Source organism: Callithrix jacchus, chromosome 17 (genome assembly GCF_049354715.1).
Source record: "Callithrix jacchus isolate 240 chromosome 17, calJac240_pri, whole genome shotgun sequence".
Classification (NCBI taxonomy): domain Eukaryota; kingdom Metazoa; phylum Chordata; class Mammalia; order Primates; family Cebidae; genus Callithrix; species Callithrix jacchus.
Window position 1 is genome coordinate 23,637,126 of NC_133518.1, and position 8,722 is coordinate 23,645,847.

Genomic DNA, 8,722 nt, shown 5'->3' on the forward strand with positions numbered 1-8,722 from the left:
GATGTCCAATCAAAATATAATGTGAGACAAATACAAATACCTTATATAATCTTAAATTTTCTAGCAGCCACATTATAAGAGATAAAAAGAAACACATGAAATCAACTTTACTATTATATTTAACCCAATTACTGTTAATGTTGATTAATATTTCTGTTAATAATTTTTATAGTGATTACTTGTTGAAATAAATACTATTATTTATAAATATTATAATAAATATTTATAAATAATAAATAAATATTTCAACAAGTAATCACTACAAAAATTAATAACAAAAATTTACATTTTTCCATACTAATTCTTCAAATTTCAGTGTGTAATCTATATTCACAATATACCTCAATTCACTAGCCACATTTCAAGTGCTCATTAACCATATGGAATAAGTGGCTACCATTATAGACAGGATAACTCCATACGGTTCCGTCATAGGAGACTGACAACTAAATTTTGATAAAAGTTTAGCTGACTGCCTTTTTTATAACTTTAGCTCTGAAATAAATGCCAGGGATATCATAGACAATAAATAAATTCTAAATGCCTATTAAATATTATACTTTTTAGTAAAATGAAGCATTAAAAATTCCTGCAAATTCAGAACAAGAATTACTCTTTGAGAAATGATTTTGAACCTGTAATACAGCAAGTTACAATATCACAAACGAAAATAAATATTTGTCAATTCCCACAGTCACTCAGTCATTTTTCTCTCCTGACCACCACATGCCCTATTATAATTATTCTGAGCTCATTTATAGTGACCACTTGAAACCATCTTGAGTTGAGAAAATTTGGGATAAGAAAATTAGAAAGGGGTGGGAAGAGCCTATAATTCTGTATAACACCAAAGGTTATAGCAAAACACACATTTCTGCAGTATCCTTCTAAGTGGCCTCCAACGCCAGTCCATGAATTCAATCTCCCCTTTTATGACATGTTCCAGCTTCAAGGTTGCTGATTATTTCCCCTGAAAGAAAAGAAGCAAGGAATTATGATCTAAACACTGAGCTGTTAATTATCAGAAAGTCTGTTAAATTTCATTCTAACCTGGTAAATTTCTATTTTCTCACTTTGTATAAGAAAAGGAACACTGTGCTTACATGATTTATAACAAAGAATCTCATTTTTTCTAAATGTTAGTAGATACTTTTCAAGTGTATCCTGAAAGAGTAACACAACAACCGTGAACAAGAGGACTAAAGAACAGAAGCCCAGTTTGACCCCAACTTTGCTTATCTCTTATTTTTAATGTGTGAATAGCAGTAACAAGTAACAATAGGTTTTCTGCATCTTTTAACTTCAGTGCAAGAAAAAGGAAAAACTTGTCATTTTTCATATGGTAATCCAATCCATTTGTTGTTTATGCTATTTGGGGATGTAAAACACTTAAATTTAACTTCTTCAAAAGTTCCATCAACATTTCTACATTCCAAGGGAGAGAAATTTATGTAAAAATGACCTCTTCTGCTTAAAGGATCATGAAGGAAGAGAAAGAAGTAGAAATGATTCCCTCAAAGCAAACTCAGAGCACACTATGTGAAATAGCAAGTCTTCCTTTAGGTGCTCCTGTCACTCCCGTAACTTTCTCACTCCGTATATTTTCTGCAACCATCTCCTTCTACCTAAGCAGGAATCACATGAAAAGCTCCTGACTGAATCAGAAATGTGCTGAGGAATCAAGTATATTTTCTTTACTGTTTCCTGTTATTCTAACTGCGTATCCTAGCCATTTTTGTTGTATGATTTCCTCAGATTTATGCTTGGACTTTGGTACCTTGATCTGTGTCCTTTGGTCTTCTTCTGCTTAATTCCCAGGCATCAATCATACCTAGCTAGAGGCTGGACCCTTCAGTGTCATACACATTTTGCATCTATTCCCCCATCCTCTGTCCTGGCACCGAGAAAGCTGACATCAGAAGAACACTGCATGATATGTTTTCCAAAGCTAGAGTTCCAGCAGCTCTGCAAGTGAAATCATCATAGAAGCTGTGGAAACAAAGGTATTTTGGACAGAGAAAGCACCTGTGCTAAAGAACAAGAAAGGAATGAGAATCTGTCAGGTTGATCCAATGTTCCAACCTTCCCTCTTCCCCTTGCTTCCAAATTTACCTGTAGAGGTACATAGAGCAAAGCTATGTGTCACAGCAGGGGAACCAGAATGCTGAAACCATGTGTTAAGCAAAAATCACAATAGAAATTCCATTTGACCCAACAATCCCATTACTGGGTATATATCCAAAGGTTTATAAATCATTCTATTATAAAGACACATGCACACGTATGTTCATTGTGGCACTGTTTACAGTAGCAAAGACCTGGAACCAACCCAAATGCCCACTGATGATAGACTGAACATGGAAAATGTGGCATATATGCACCATGGAATACTATGCAGCCATAAAAAATGATGAGTTCATGTTCTTTGTAGGGACATGGATGAATCTGGAAACCAATATTCTCAGCAAACTGGCACAAGAACAGAAAATCCAACAAATACTATCTATATATCTGTACTTTTTTTTTAAGTACCTGTTCTCACTCACAGTCTGGTGTTGAACAGTGAGAACACATGGATACAGGGTGGGAGCATCGCACACTGGGGTCTGTTTGGGAGAATAGGGGAGGGACAGCATGGGATAGAAGGGTTGGGGAGGGATATGGGGAGAAATGCCAGATATAGGTGACGGGGGATGGAGGCAGCAAATCACATTGCCATGTATGTAGCTATGCAACAATCCTGCATGTTCTGCACATGTACCCCAGAACCTAAAGTGCAATAAAAAAAATATATATATATATATTTTAAATCACAGGAGGCTGTAGCTTTGAAATAAACTCCTAAACTAGATCTCAGCAGACCATACTCAAAATCAAAATCAAGTCACCTGTGCTTACCAAACCAAAACTTAAGTGTTATCTGTCCTTCCTAACAATCAAGAGGGAGAGATAGCAGCCTAATTTCCCAAACAGACCAGTGTCATTCTTCAAACTACATGAAAATTAAGTTCCCTCTGTTTTAATCTCTACCACCAAGAGTTAACCAATCCGTTATTGAAGGACCATGTCAAGGAAAAAAATCTTCTCTTGTCCTCAAGGGGCGTGGTTTCAAAAGCAAGAGCTTCCCAGAATCATGCCTCCATCCATGTCCCCATCCAGGAACATAAAGTTCTTTGAATTTCCCATGCCAGGGCTACGTAAAAATTCCCAGTGTGATCCTTTGTTTGAAAAGCCCATGAAAAGCTCTGGGAGGAAGGGCCTCTGTTGCAGAAATAGCGGCCAATCCAGTATCAGAGTCGAAGATCAATCACTCCAGAGGAAGTTTAAAAGAACTCCTCTTATTGGACAAGAACATGAATGGGGCAGGAAGAACTCCAGGGTTAAAATCCCCGACCCCTTACCTGTGCGGATTCCTCCCTTGAATCCCCTCCCACTACAGCGTGGGAGCTGTCTAGCTCGCTCTCTCTCTCTCTCTCTCTCTCTCTCTCTCTCTCTCTCTCTCTCTCTCTCTCCCCTCTCTCTGCCTAATAAATTGCTCTCTGCTAAACTCTTTGGCTCCAAGATATGTATTCGAACGGTAAGCTCACCGTTTGGGACCCCTTCCCCATTCCTGGGGTAAGAGCGATCAAGGACCTGGGCACATCCAGGGACACATCGGACCAGGGAGGGAGCTGTGCCTTGTGCCCATCTGATCGATGCAATAGGAAGCGCCTCTGGATGCCCTGCAGCTCTGCTCCCATCCCCCCGCCCCACCCTCCCCGCCCTTACATTGTTGGCAAGCACCGAGAGGGAGCTGAGCCCCTGCACCCCATCCCCCAGTTACATTATCTTTCTATTGTTCTGCCTGTCTGTCCCTGCCTTACAAGGAAAATGACTGAAATGATCAGTCTGCTTTTTGTGCTTTGTTTCTGCCTTCTTCAGCCCTTTTTTTCTGTCTATAAAGCCAACCTCCTCCATTCGACTCATTGGAACAGTTATTGTAGTTCATGGAATGAAATGTTGCCTGATTCTAGAATTACAATACAGCCAATTTAGATCTCTAAACTAAATTTGTTGTAATTTCATCTTTCAACACATGCAGCAAGAATTTTACAGTGACTTAGTTTAAATCTTGAACTGCAGATAAATTTTAATATTCCACTCTTTATTTCTCCAACTGAAACATATTAACTGTCTTTTCTTCATTTCCTATCACCTCACTACTCTTTTAAACCTTAGAAAATTAAATAGCCTCTTTCTAAAATGAGACTTATAAAAGAAGACATATATTCTTAGAGTAGAAAATTAATTGTAAAGTTTTTTCTCCAAATTGTGGCTGCAAATTGAGACAACTCAGGTAGAAAAGAAGGGCTGTGACAGGTCCATTGGATGTAACAATTAAGAAATTAGATTGGTAACTGGGGGTGCCTTTTGGAAATGAAATGCAGGCTACACAGTATTGAAGAGTGAACAGAAAGTGTGAAAGCAGATCCAACATGTGTTCACCTTTTCAGACTTACAAGGAAAACAGAGAAGAAACTACCTACCTAGAAGAGGATCCCAAAATTCTGGAAGAGTTTTAAGAACAAAAAGGTAGGCATTTGTCGGAGACTATAATATGCCACCCCAAAATAAGACTGTAAAAACCAAAAATGCCTCTTTGTCATAAGAATTGTATTGAGCTGATTATTCTGAGAAACAAGATAAGCTCTGAAAACACAGTAGAAATTACCCTTTTGTAAGAGAAATTTGTATCTCCATTTATGAGGGTTTCTCCCTCTTTGTACCAGGAAGACAAGGATGGTTAAATTACAAAAGACACTTATCAATGTGAAAGGTGCTAACTGAAATCTGCATGACAAACCTTACTTTTGTTTATCATGCTTCTCCTGGTCATTTTCCCATAACTGGCCTCTGTCACATTCTCCTTTTTCTTTGCTTTTAGGTGAGGATATTACATACACTTGAATTCTGAGTTATTTATTTTTCTCTGGGTATCTCTCATGTATATCTGAGGTATACATGTTAGTAAATTTGTTTGTTTTTCTCTTGTTAATCTACCTTATGTTGTAGAGAGACCCAGGCAAAAACTTACAAATGTAGAGTAAAAATTATCTTTTTCTCCCCTACACATTATTATTATCTCAGTGAAACAATTCAATAAGTAATGGATCCTAAACTATAACAGGTTTATAAAACACCTATGAAACATGTACAAAAATTGGTTATGTATTTGTGCACAAACATGATTTTAAATTCTAAAATATAAAAACCAGGTAGGTCATATATTCTAATCAACATGCAAGACTTCCCTTTTCTCCCATAAAAATATCTAAAAAATTATAAAACTTTGTTCTAAATAAAAATGATGTATGAAATTTTTAAATGAATAATAATAAAAGCACTTTGTATCAAAATTTATAGGATGTAGCTCAAATAATACCTTCCCAAAACAAATAAATGGACTAAAATATATTTAGAAAGCAAGGAAGATTTTTTAAAATTAATGCACTAAGCAGAATCCAATTAGAGAAGCCAGATAAAAGAAACATCAAAAAGGAATAAATAAAATACAACAAAATTAACTCAGAGAAACCTCATATTTAATGGTAAAATATTTTTAAAGGCTGCATTAAATTAAGAAACAACATTATTTAACATTATTCCTGGAAATTAACATCATTGAAATATACTATGAAAGAAAGATGACAAATAATTAAAAAGAAAGGAAAAAGTATTATTTAGAGGGAGTGTGTTTGTCTTACTACACATACAAGACAGCTTTGAATATGGAGACATTGGTCTCCATGCCTTCCGTGAATTAAATGAGTATCTGTAAAGAGAAAAAGAAGCTGGCAGTTGAGTGGAGGACTTGAGAGTTCGCGAAAATCCGGAGTAACCATGAGGCAATACTTGCTGACCAAATATCAGAAATACAGATGAACTTATGTACCATAAACTCAATGAAGAAGCATCAAACTCCACAGTGTTATTTGCATTTCTGGATTTTTTATAGTGAGCCTAAAAATTGGTGAAACACAACAATCTGTTGACTTTTGGACAAGAGAAATTTTGAAATAAGGGGTGAAAGAAAATAGAATTGATAAAGAATAATACAAGTACCATAGTCGTTGATTTGCTTTGTCAGTATCAAAACGTATAACTTTGCCAGATTATCACAAGAAAAGGAAGTGCCCTGCAGTTATTTTTTTTTCTTCTTTTATCTTTGCCTAATCTGCTATGTAGGTGAGCTCTGGAAAATTCACTTAGAATAATAGTATTCTGAAACTGCTGAGCACATGCAATGTGACTCTTACATTGGGAGACAAAGGGTAAACCCACATTCTTCGAATTCTAGAAATATGACCCTAAGTAAATGAATACTTTTTAATCAAACAAAGCATTTCTCTTGTAAATGCATAGAAATGTATAAATAGAATCCTTAATTGTGAGGATCAGGGATAGGTTTTTTAAAGTAAATCTTATTAGCCCAGTTTGACTGACCTTAGCTACCCACCCATGTGTGTCAGTGTATACAGGCGCACACACACACACACTCACACTCCCTCTTATCTCTACAAATAAAAGGTAATAATGTTGCTGCTCACTGCACAATTAAATATGCTCACTTTCTTTATCTTATTAGGTAACCACAATTATTTGACCATGTCTAGCCTATTTCTCTTTCTTTTCAATGCATTGCAATTCAATCCTCTCCTGTGAAAAGTGTGACAATAGTGGCCATTACTTTCTATTATATTAGAAGGTTGTGAGTATATGGGTGAATTCGCTAGGGAAATAATTTCAGAATTATGATGGAGGATTTATGTGCTCAAAATTTTCATTTTTATTAACCATATTTGTGTATATAACTCTTCCAGAACTCCTTGGAATTTAGACATCAGGAACTTTGTTTTACATCAAGGTGAATACCAATGCACAGGTTCGTACGAATTTCCCAGGTCCAAAAAAACAGTGGGGACACAAGAAAAAGCAGCCTTACTGTAATGCATCTGTAATGAATCAGTCATCTCATGTGAAACCACACACTGTAAATTCAAAAGTATAATCTCTGCTAGGAAGGCACAAGCTGTACTGTAAATTCAATCTTGTGCTTTCTAATGGGAATTTATCCTGGAGATGAGTACAATATCTGCTGCCTGGCTGTGCAGTTGAATGGAGCAAGGTCCAGGTGAAAAAAAAATCTGCATTTAGATAGCCACATATAAGAAGCCAAGATGATATCAGACTTTTAGAGACAATGTAATTTTGCATGTGCAGAAAATTATTTAAATATTAATATTGCTTTTGGTACCACACTATGAACATCAATTCTTCATGCCTGTTTTTAAAGGAATAGGCGAACTAAGGTAAACATTTGCTTCTGTTAAAAAATTGCAGTGTTAATCACTATGCTTTTAAAAACTCTGTAAAGTCTGCAGCTATTAAAACTGCATTTACAACATATGACTTATGAGGTATAAATTTATATGACACATTACATCAAGCTGATTCTTGAAAAATCTCTGTTCTCTTATTGACTGATTTTACCTATTATGAGATAGCCTTGAAAGAAGTCACCATCTTTTGTTGTGGTTATTAATTTTACCTCCTGGGAACAAAGCAGCAAGTTAGCTTTTCCTCCTAACACTGTCATGAGAGTGGTCTATATGCTATATATCCAAGTTTCTCCGAAATATATAGTGACCAAACATACATTGACATCATTGCATGTATTGTATAACTCAATGTCAGCCAGGGTCATTCTTGAGATCTAGAAAAGATTTGCTCAGACTTCCATTCCATGTCCTGCAGAGCTTTGCTACTCAAAGTGAGCACCGTAGACAGCAGCATCAACATGGTCTGAGAGCAGAGCAAAAACACTAGCTCTGTTGAATCTGAATCTCATTTTAAAAAGCTTCTATAAGAGTTGTTTATGCATTAAAGTGTGAGAAGCACTGCTATGAGGCCCTTCCAGATATTCCAAGAGGATTTCTGAGGAGCTTAATGCTCATGGTTACTTTGCACTGACTCCTTTACATGGATAAATATTCTCTCTGCATTTTACAACTAATCTCTTATCTCATTAATTTTTTTTAAAAAGTGAAAACTGGTTATTTGATTTACCCAGCACACACACACACACGCCCCTTCCAAGGTCTGTAATTGTTGTGATAAACAAAATGCAATTGGCAATTGTGGAGATAATTTTATTTAGGCGATTGCAATAGGAAAAACATTTATTATAGAAGAACATCTGAAGTGAAAGGCAGGAGACCTGAGGGTTTATCAAGGTCAACAAACAAGGAAGTCATCCACAGATCTTATGGGAATCATGAGAAAACATAGTGGTTGACTGGGAAAGGTGGCTCACGCCCGTAATCCCAGCATTTTGGGATACTGAGGCAGGCAGTCACCCAGGTCAGACCAACCTGGCCAATATGGTGAAACCCCATCTCTACTAAAAATACAAAAAATAAGCTGGGCATGGTGGTGTGCACCATGTAATTTCAACTACTTGGAACACTGAGGCAGGAGAATCGCTTGAACCCAGGGGGCAGAGGTTGCAGTGAACTGAGATCACACCACTACACTCCAGCCTGGGCAACTGAGTGAAACTCTGTCTTAGAAAAGAAAATGATAGTGGTTGAGCTTATCTTGGAACATGCAAGGATTAGGTGGTCCTCTGTGATTAGACATTTCAGAAACACAGAATGATGGTGGGTTTCTTAATCATCACTTC

At 36.6% G+C, this 8,722-nt stretch overlaps 1 long non-coding RNA gene across 2 annotated transcripts; it reads right to left on the minus strand.

Moving 5' to 3' along the window:
* Positions 1 to 227: 227 nt before the first annotated feature.
* LOC103788729 (uncharacterized) lies at positions 228 to 3,464 on the minus strand. 2 transcript variants are annotated; one of them, XR_614723.5, is made up of 3 exons: positions 3,402 to 3,464; positions 1,778 to 1,965; positions 228 to 970 (listed from the first exon to the last, which is right to left on the minus strand). It is a non-coding gene; the product is annotated as an uncharacterized LOC103788729 (long non-coding RNA). The 2 variants fall into 2 exon arrangements; XR_004735910.3 differs by having other exon boundaries at positions 1,778 to 1,989.
* Positions 3,465 to 8,722: the final 5,258 nt, after the last annotated feature.